Below are 10,175 nucleotides of genomic sequence, written 5' to 3'. Positions count from 1 at the left end.
TAACGGGGAGGATGAGTATAAACACGACTATGAGGAGTAGCACCGGAAAGAGAGCTAGATGGAGTGATATTAATGACATGAGTAGTAGTGAGAATGACCTCAACCCAGAAACGATGAGGCAAAGAGTAAGAAATGAGCATGGATCGAGCGGTATCAAGAATATGACGATGTTTGCGTTCAGCAATACCATTTTGCTCATGAGTGTAGGAACATGACTATTGAAAGATAGTTCCATGAAAGGACATGATAGAGAGCATGGTAGAGGATAGGTACTCTTTGGCACAGTCAGAACGAAAATTTTTAGTATGAGCTTTCATTGAATGAAGATCATCGCAGAGAAGGCTTGAAAAGCAGCAAGTACGTCAAAGCGAGTTTTAAGTAGGTAGACCCATGTATAACGAGAGAAATCATCGATGAAACTAACATAATATAAGTAGCCAGATGAAGAAGGCAGAGGAGTTAGCCTCCAGATATCAGAATGGACCAAATCAAATAAGGAAGTAAAAACAGATGTACTGGTTGGAAATAGTAGAGCAGTGAATTTAGCCAATTTACAACCAGTTGTAGGTTATCTAAAAATCACAACAAATAGATAATTCTCATCAAACACTGATAATGAAAGTTATAATTCGATGGCTTCCAGAAAGCTATAATTTAAAGACTTTCACGTAGATCGATGAAGGTTACAATCTGACGATCTTTGTAATAACTGATGAAAGCTCTAATCAACAACCTTCACAATCAATATCGGGAGTTACAATCTGACGACTCTCATATTTTCAAGGAGCTAAGACGAAGATTACAAGATGACGGTCTTCTTAACGCTCTAGCAAAAGAGACTATAAATTGACGGTCTCTTCAAATCAAAACGCAGAGGTCATGCTCGCGTTCCAGAGTCAAAACGCAAAGGTCATGCCCAGCATTCTAGTCGAAAACACAGAGGTCATCCCCATCATTCAAGTCCAGACGCAGAGTTTGTAAACTCAAAACACAGAGTTCATGCACAGCCCAACTCTGCGACCCAGGTCCAAAACGTAAAGTTCATCTCTGCGTCCCAACTCTGCATTTTAGATTTACAACGCTATGCGAACACGACGTTTTCAGCCAAAAACAAACCCAACTCTGCGTTTCAAGTCTAAAACGCAAAGTTCAGACCCAGAACGCCCAGATTGGTATTTGACTCGTTCAAAGCACGAACCGAACAAATTCAAAACCATTTTCCCGACGATTTGGGGAACAATTTAAGGGGGCGGTTACACCCCATTCAACCCCACTTAGGAGTGATATAAGGGGACAGTTACACCCCTTAATCCCCTATAAATAAGAGTAAACGCAACTGAGTTTGGGTCCTTCGGTTTGGCAGCAAAGAAGAGATCTTTTTGATCTTGGAGTATCTTGGAGATCTAGAGATCGACTTCTTCGGATTATTTTCTCGGCAGCAGATCATCTCCGAGCTTCCTGCAGCAACAAAATTCTTGGAACATTCCCTTGGCTTATTAACCGATTTTTCGGTCCAAATCAACTCTTTTTCAAGAGTTTAAACTCGCTCTGAGTTATCAACTCGTTCAGAGTTTCAAACTTGCTCTGCAAGTTCTTCTAAACTCGTTCAGAGTTTTAAACTTGCTTTGCAAGTTCTCCATAGCGTTAAACTATGAGGAGAAGATATCGTTCTAGTGAAGTGAAACATCAGATCGTCAATGGAGAGTAAACTCGACGCGAGCATTCGAGAGAGGCACTCCATCGCCACCGTGAAGAACCCAGACTAAAACAAATGGGAGAATTCAGATCAATTCTCTTCTCTTTTATAATCAGGAAATCCAAATTGTAATCAAGATTGAGAGAATAAAAATCAAATAGAATTCTTTTATTTTCTTATTGCAAATTTTCCAACAAACACCAGTACATGACTCAATATGAGAATGAGAGGATACGGGACCAAGTGCTCTAGACTGGATAAGACGTTCTAGCCTTTTATGAGACACATGACCAAGTCGTCTATGCCACAAATCTGGGGAAAACAAGGTACATGATTTTCGACTTACAAAAGCAATAAGAGAACGTGGACGTATGGACTCTGGAAGGTGAAGATATTACAAAAAATATAGTTTGTGTCTCCTACAACCGACCTAAATAGTCTTGTACGTCTGTGGATCCTACACAATACAAGTATCAGAAGAAAATGAGATAAGTAGGCTATCCATACATAAGGAGCTAACAAAAATTAAATTCAAACACAACTGAGGAGCCACATAGACGGGGCCAAGAGTTAGACGACCAGATGGGTCAGTTTGTAGGGTGATAGAGTCATACTGAGTGATAGACAAAGGTTGTCCAATAGCCTGTAGATAGGAGGAAGAGAAGAGGAAGTGAAGACAGAAGATAAGAGGGAGGCATTACGAGTCATATGAAAGGAACAATCATAGTCAAAAATCCAAAGATCATTCATACCAGAGACCGAAGGGTTGGCTGAAGAACCAGCAAGACGCATACCAGAGAGTTGTGCAGGGTTGGCTGAAGAACCAGCAAGACGCATACCAGAGAGTTGTGCAGTAGATGTAGAGGCTCTATGCTGAAGAGCATCAATTTGATGGCGAGTTGTGCAGTAGATGTAGAGGCTCTATGCTGAAGAGCATCAATTTGATGGCGAATATCAGAGAGTTGTACAGCAGATGGAGAGGTGGTATGCTGAAGAGCCACAATTTGATGGCTAATATTTGCAATAGCTTGAAGAGCCTCAATTTGACAGCGAATATCAGAAAGTTTTGTAGCAGATGGAGAGGTGTTATGCTGAAGAGCCGCAATTTGACGGCTAATATCTGCAATAGCTTGAATGGTAGGATCTAAAGTAGTAGATGACATAATATTGATTGGTAATCCTGGTGCACTAAAGGATCGGGACTGAGAGGATCGCTGACTACGACCAGTTCCTGATGAACGTAACTCAGGATGAAACTGGAAATATGTCTCAAAGTAGTGTCCCTCCTTCTTGCAATAGGTGCAAAAGAGCTTAGACCGAGCCTGAGAAGCAGGAGCCAGTGAAGAGCCCATAATAGCAACAATTCATAGTTCAAAATAATAATCATTGAACGAAACCCGAATGTTTAAAGGAGAACCCGAAGGTTAATGTAGAAACCCAAAGGTTAAAATGTAAGAACCCGAATGTTAAATTTAAACCCGAAGGTTATACATGATTGTCAAATATGAGAAAAAAAGAAGCAACCGGTGACCAAGGTGGCCCGAAATCGGTCGGATTTGATGCTCACGCCGGAGACCTATAATGGATTAATACCGATGTTGAGACGTTGAGACGTCGAGATGGATTGAAACGATGATGCTGTTACTAATTGTGAAACAACAATATCGTTTGTTTGAGGCCGAGAGACGGCTTGAAATGGTGATGCCGTTAATTTGAGACTGAGAGACGGTCTTGAAACAGAGATGCTGTAAATTTGAGACCAAGAGATGGTCTCAAAATAGAGATGCTGTAAATTTGTGATCGAGAAACGATCTTGAATACGAGAACACAAAACATGTTAAGAGGCCGCAAAGCAGCAAGGCCAAAAATCTGGCAAAGGAACACAAAGAAAGGCGTTAAACAGCTGCAAAGCAGCAATGCCAAGATTTGGCAAAAGAACGCAGAAGCATTAAAAAATTTTATTGGAAGAGAAATAATAACATTAGCTCTGATACCATGTTAAAGTAAGAGAGAAAGAGTCTTGGGTAAATTTTCCTTGAGTTGAATATTAAGTGTGCACATATATTTATACAAGTAGAGGAGGGTGATGTGTGTTCTCACAATCAATGTGGGACTAAAATCCCACTACTAACACTATTATCAACACTATTATCAAACTTTGTAAGAGCAAGCAGATAAAATGGTAGTATCCAAAGCCCGTCTCCAAAAATCAAACCAGAAGCAACTGCAGGAATCATCAGAGAAGCCCTCCCTCTATCAATCTTGTGCTGAGCAAACACTATCAAACTCCCAACACACATATCGATCACAAAGCTTGTTCTGATCAAGAATGTAATAGCCATCACCATTTGCAAGGGGACCCACCTCCCATACTTCAATGAAAGTAGGTCCCTCATCAAATTACCCATGACAGAGAAACCAAAGAGACCATAACAAACTGCAAACAGTGGCGAGGAAGCGCAAAGAAACCCTAAACGCCAAGAATAGCCATGTTTCCATATATCAATGCATAAGGAGCCTTAACATTCCCATCTGGGTTTCCAACGTTAAATTCTTTGTAGAACAAAAAGAAAGTAAGAGGAGCAATAACACATCCCTTCGCGGTTCTAATGACTTGACTAACAAGCATCAATCAACGGGACGTTAGGGTTAGATGACCTGTTTTGAAATCCTGCATATAATTAGCGGAGATTGAGATGACAGAATGTATTAGGCCATAACCTATGAGACCCGTGACTACACAAGAATCTTTGCCAGCTACAATGGAGAATGAAGAGGGAGACTTTTCCATAGTTGAAGGCCACATTCATGTCTATGAGGCCAGTGCCATAAGCATCACAAAAACCGAGAATAGGAGCGAGGATGTAGGCGATGATGACACAGTACCATTTTACCTCGGGGAACATCACGAGGATGATAATGAGCGAGATTATGGTGAAGATTACGTATCCGAGAAAGGTGAGCCATAGAGGAATGCTTTATTTCATGAAGACCTCATTGCATTGGAGATCATAGGAGAAGCCCTCCCTCGTATCAATCTTGTGCCAAGCAAACACTATCAAACTCCCAACACACATATCGATTGCGAAGCTCCCTCCGATCAAGAATGTAATGGCCATCACCATTAGCAAGGGGAACCACCTCGTGTACTTCAATGGACGTATGTCCCTCATCAAATTACCCACAATAGAGAAAACAAAGAAACCATAACAAATCTGTAAATAGTGGCGAGGAAGCGCAGAGAAACCCTGAACACCAAGAATAACCATGTTTCTTTGTATCAATGCATAAGGAGCCTTAACATTCCATCTTGATTTCCAACATCAAATGCTTTATAGAACAAAAAGAAAGTAAGAGGAGTAATAACACATTCCATCACGGTTCCAACAACTGTATATAATGTGGATGAAGCAGTTAATCGTGCCATGAAGGTGGAAGCACAACTCACCCACCCAAATAGAAATCAGTCTAATTACAGGAGATTTGGTGAATTGTCACGAGGTCAAAATACAAGGTATAAGAAGATTGATAACCAGGAGTGGTCCTAAAATGTTTAGAAAGGTGTAGATGATAAGACGTACTCGGCAAAGCAAGGGAATTAGAATTTTTGGAACCAGCTGATAGAAGTTCAACAAAACCCAGCCGATAGGAGTTCAACAAAACCAACAGAATAATAATCTTAATGCTTGGACTCATAGGAACAAATGCTATTGTTGTATCAACAGGTTGGGCGTCTCTCAAATAATTATCCTAACCATGGTAGAGTTAATATGGCTGAAAGGGAGGACAGTGAGGAAGGTGAGTTTGAAACTGAGGTCGAACACCATATAGTTAATCCGGATGATGTGTATGAAGAGGAAGGGCGTGAGGTGTGTAGTGTGCAGGTTGATGTTGACAACAAAAAAGGTGGCTGAGGATCCACAAAGGCATAATCTTTTTCATACTTGTTGCAAGGTGAACCAGCATGTGATTGAGATGATAATTGATGAAGAGAAATTAACATCTCGAGAAGCAGTAGATAGGCTAAAGTTGCAGATGCAGAAGCACTCTTCCCCTTACAAAGTCAGCTGGATTAAATCTGTGGGTGATATCAAGGTCACTGAACAGAGCATAGTTAATTTGTCTATTCGCAGATATAAGGATATAGCTATTTGTGATATTGTTTAAATGGATGCCTGTCATTTAATGTTGGGGAGACCGTGGAAAATTGATGTGGATGCAATCCATAAGGGAAGGGAGAACATAGTAGAGTTTACTAAAGACAAAGTGAATTTTACCTTGTGTCCCCCGAGACAAAGTACTGTTCCAAAAATTAAAGGAAAATCTATAGTATTGTTATGTGCAGTAAGGGAATTTCAGAAGGATTCTTTGTATGCCCCTTTTGTGTTTACGGTGGTGAATAAGGGACTCACCGATTCTGCAAGTGACATTCTAGAACGACTATATTCCCTTTTGGAGGAATTTCATGACATCGTGCCTGAAGAACTTCCTGCTAGATTATCGCCACTTTGAAATATCGAGCATCATATTGACCTTGTATAGGGGCCACACTTCCTAATCTTCCCCATTACAAGATGAGCCTAGCCAAACATGAGGTTTTACAGGAGCAGGTGCATGATTTATTATAAAAGGGATACATTAGGGAGAGCATGAGCCCATGCACAGTACTGGCACTCCTTGTGGCTAAGAAGGATAGGGCTTGGCAGATGTGTGTTGACAGTCGGGCTATCAATAAAATCATAGGGAAGTATTGATTCCCGATTCCTAGACTAGATGATATGCATAACATGTTGCAAGGTGCTAATGTCTTTTCGAAACTTGGTCTTCAGAGTGGCTATCATCAACTTAGAATTAGACCTGGAGATGAATGGAGGACGGGTTTCAAAACTAAAGAGGGACTGCACGAGTGGCTTGTCATGCCACTCAGAATCTCTAATGCATTCAGTACATTGACAAGGCTTATGAATCAGGTTCTGAAGCCATTTATTAATAAATTTGTTGTTGTTTATTTTTATGATATCCTAATTTATAGTAAGACTAAAACGAAGCATGTCGAACACTTTGAGGGAGGTTTTACAAGTATTGCAGGAAATGAACTTTATGTGAATATGAAGAAGTGCAATTTTATGCTTTCTTAAACTGCTATTCCTGGGATATGTTGTCTCTGCCTATGGGATACAAGTTTGTTGATGTCAGTTATCAAACAGGAGGTTATCTAAGAGTTTGTGGAGTGATTAGGGTCCTCTAACTCCTTCTGATGAATGGTTCTAGGGCATGTTATTCTTCCCTGCACATGAAAGAACTTGTAAGAGGGCGGAGGTGAGTTCTCTGGTTGTTCCTCCGAAATCAAGTCAGTAGATGATCTTGAGTGAGGAAATATATAGTTAGCTCTTAGTTACGTCCCAAAGATTAGAGAGCGTTACCTCATGCAGTGACTGCTCCTTTTATAGTGAGTCTGAGGGGCAAGAAGGTTACTTGGGCCAAGTCCAGCTAGGCAGCTAAGTCGATAGATATGTGCTACATGTCGGTTGTTGAAGGAGGTGAGTCACCTGGTCATTTATTATGGGAATGACAGCAGGTATTTGGTGCTGGCTTGGTCCGATGAGTTATAAAGGCTATGAGGGCTCAAGTAACAATGATGTTGTCAGGGTAGTTAATGCGAGAATAGTCAGCTGACAAGGGGTTTGAGGTAACTGTCATCTTGTTGACTCCTCAGGCCTATGACCGAGAAACACTGATTTTTGACTCGGTTATACGAGATGTTGGCCGAACAGTGGGCCGAGTCGAATCGTTTTGTGGAATCAATTGAGGGTTTAGGCAAGTAGTATCACTTTTTAACTCGGTTACGCGAGATGTTGGCTAATCGAGTTAGTCGTGCTGAGGCGGAGGTTATCTTGGTCTTAAATTAGTTGGATTAGGTATAACGTAAGACATATATCGACTTCTCTATGGAGATTAATATTTACTATTTTTTGAGATATAACAAGGTTGATGAAGGGAAAGTGTGAGCAATTCGTGAATGACCCCGACCTAAAACTGTGAGCGAAGTTCACAGTTTCCATGATCTTGCTACATTCTATAGGTGGTTTATTTGAAATTTTAGTTCCATCATAGCACCCATTACATAGTCTATGAAGAGAGGGAAGTTTCAATGGGATGAAGATGCAAACACCGGTTTTGCAATTATTAAGGAGAAGCTGACCACCACTCCCATCCTTGTCTTACCAGATTTCAGCAAGGCATTTGTCTTGACCCCAAGATTAGTTTGTTTTGATGATAACAAATATTATATGTTGTGTGTATTATGTGCTAACATTTGTTTTGCAGTATCAGAGCTATATCAATAATTATATTCAAAGAGATACTCAAGACATAGATGGGTTCAAGGCAAAATAAAGCAAAGAAGAAGATATACTTTATTGTCAAAATATAATTTTATATTTTCTTTGCTTAGAAATTTGTACAAGCCTTGATCACTCACACACATGCACACACATAGTGTTAGAACACACTAACACATGCTTAGTGTGTTGGTTAACAATAGAAATCCCCTATGTTAGCCATTAGAGTTTATAGATATTAAGTGAGTCTTAAAACATTTCATTTACACCCCTTAGAAATTAGAATCTAGAAAAACTCAAAAGACCAAAGTTGTAGGTCTCTTCAAGATATTTCCAACAAATCTTAAATCACCTCATTCCGATATCGGATGAGAAAGTTATAGTCAAAATACTAAACAGAAAAATTCCAGAATCTGAGTTTACAGTGTAGTCAACTACTATGCCTTGTAGTCGACTACTGAGCAATTTTCTGACTTCACAGAGTCTGTTTAGACTCAGTGTAGTCGACTACTATGACTTGTAGTCGACTACAGATGCAGTTTTTCCAGATTTCAGGTTTAAAATAAGTGACTGTTTATAGCCGTTTTGTGGACGTTAATTAGGTTTAAAATTATGTCATTTCAGAGGCTATAAATAGGTTTAAACATCAGAAAACAAGCACCAAGTTTTACACTTGCAAGATCAAACAATTTGTGCATATTCACTCTCTAATTTTCCAGATTTTTATGCTAAGTGTTTAGAAAAAGAGAGTTTCTGATATTGCCTTGGTTTCAATCATTCTTAGAGATTGTATAGACAATATTCAGAGAGTTAAAAGAATCCTAAGCCACTGCAGCACTTCACTACACATTCAAGGCTTATAGGATCAATTGTGTTCTTGCTTCAAAAAGGATTTCTCTCGGGTTTGAGAGGGTTGATCTCTTGGTTTAGAGATTGGGTGGCAATTGGCATGGTCTTGTCAATTGGTGTTGCAATTTGCATGGTCTTGCAAATTGGTCAGGTTTGCTTTTGATTTTGTAAGGTTTCAAAATCATAGTGGAAATCTCAAGCGGGATTTGCTTGGGGACTGGATGTACACCGGGTTAGTGGAACCAGTATAAAACTTTGTGTTTGTGATTGTGAATTTTTGAGATTGCCATTTTTCTTTGTAATTTATAATCTACTTTGCATATATTTTAAAAGAATACTATTCACCCCTCTTCTAGTGTTCTAGTGTATCTATTTCAGATCCTACAATTTGAACTGGAGATGGACGCCTCTATTATTGGCATTGATGTAGTTTTGTCACATTCAAGTTGTCCTTTAGCTTTTATGAGTGAAAAACTAGGTGGTGCACATACGAAGTGGACCATTTATGAAATCGAGTTTTATGCGGTTGTTTGGGCAATTAACAATTGGGAGAAATATTTATTTCAGTGAGAATTCATGCTACACATGGATCATGAGGTTCTCAAATACATGAACGATTAGAAAAATCTTACTCAGATGCATGCTCGTTGGGTGGCTTATTTGTAGTAGTTTACTTTTGTAGTCAAACACAAAGGTGGATAGCATAAAAAGGTGGATGTTGCCTTGAGTCGGCGGGCGAATTTGTTGGTGACCATGCAGAATGAAATAATAGGTTACTGATGTAGGATAAAAAGTTATGTAGGATGGAACAGTTAAAGTGTTAGAATGGGCTAAATTTTGCACAACTCAAGCGAAACGGGCCAACGAATAAGACTCATGGCTTTACCATGAGATCCGCTGGTTTTTGGGCTTCTGAGGTCGTTTAGAGTCTCAATTTTTTATTGTTAGAATGGGCTAAAATTTCCTTTAAATACTTTGTTATTTGGCAGTGGCCGACATCTTTTGAATTGAATAAAATTTCTTTTGAAGAGACTATAGCTAGTTCAACGTTTTTCCTTGAGGAAGTCCTCGTAATAAGGCTTTCTTTGAGGAAGTCCTCATGGTAAGGCTTTCTTTGATTTCACCGTACACCACATTGCAATATAAAATCAATAATTTCAAGCTCATAAATACATCTAGTACAGAAATTAGCCAAATGAGAAGCAGATAAATTTCAAAACTTCAGCTAGAAAAGCTCACCTGGTTATATGAATTTCTTCATATAAAAACTGGAAGATGACTCAAATGAG

At 39.5% G+C, this 10,175-nt stretch overlaps 1 pseudogene; it reads right to left on the bottom strand.

Annotated features, from left to right (window-relative positions):
- On the bottom strand, positions 3,799 to 4,965 carry LOC109839391 (annotated as a pseudogene).

Source organism: Asparagus officinalis, chromosome 4 (genome assembly GCF_001876935.1).
Source record: "Asparagus officinalis chromosome 4, Aspof.V1, whole genome shotgun sequence".
NCBI classification, from domain to species: Eukaryota; Viridiplantae; Streptophyta; class Magnoliopsida; order Asparagales; family Asparagaceae; genus Asparagus; species Asparagus officinalis.
Note: the sequence above shows the minus strand (reverse complement) of the source record. Positions and strands in the feature narration are given on the sequence as shown.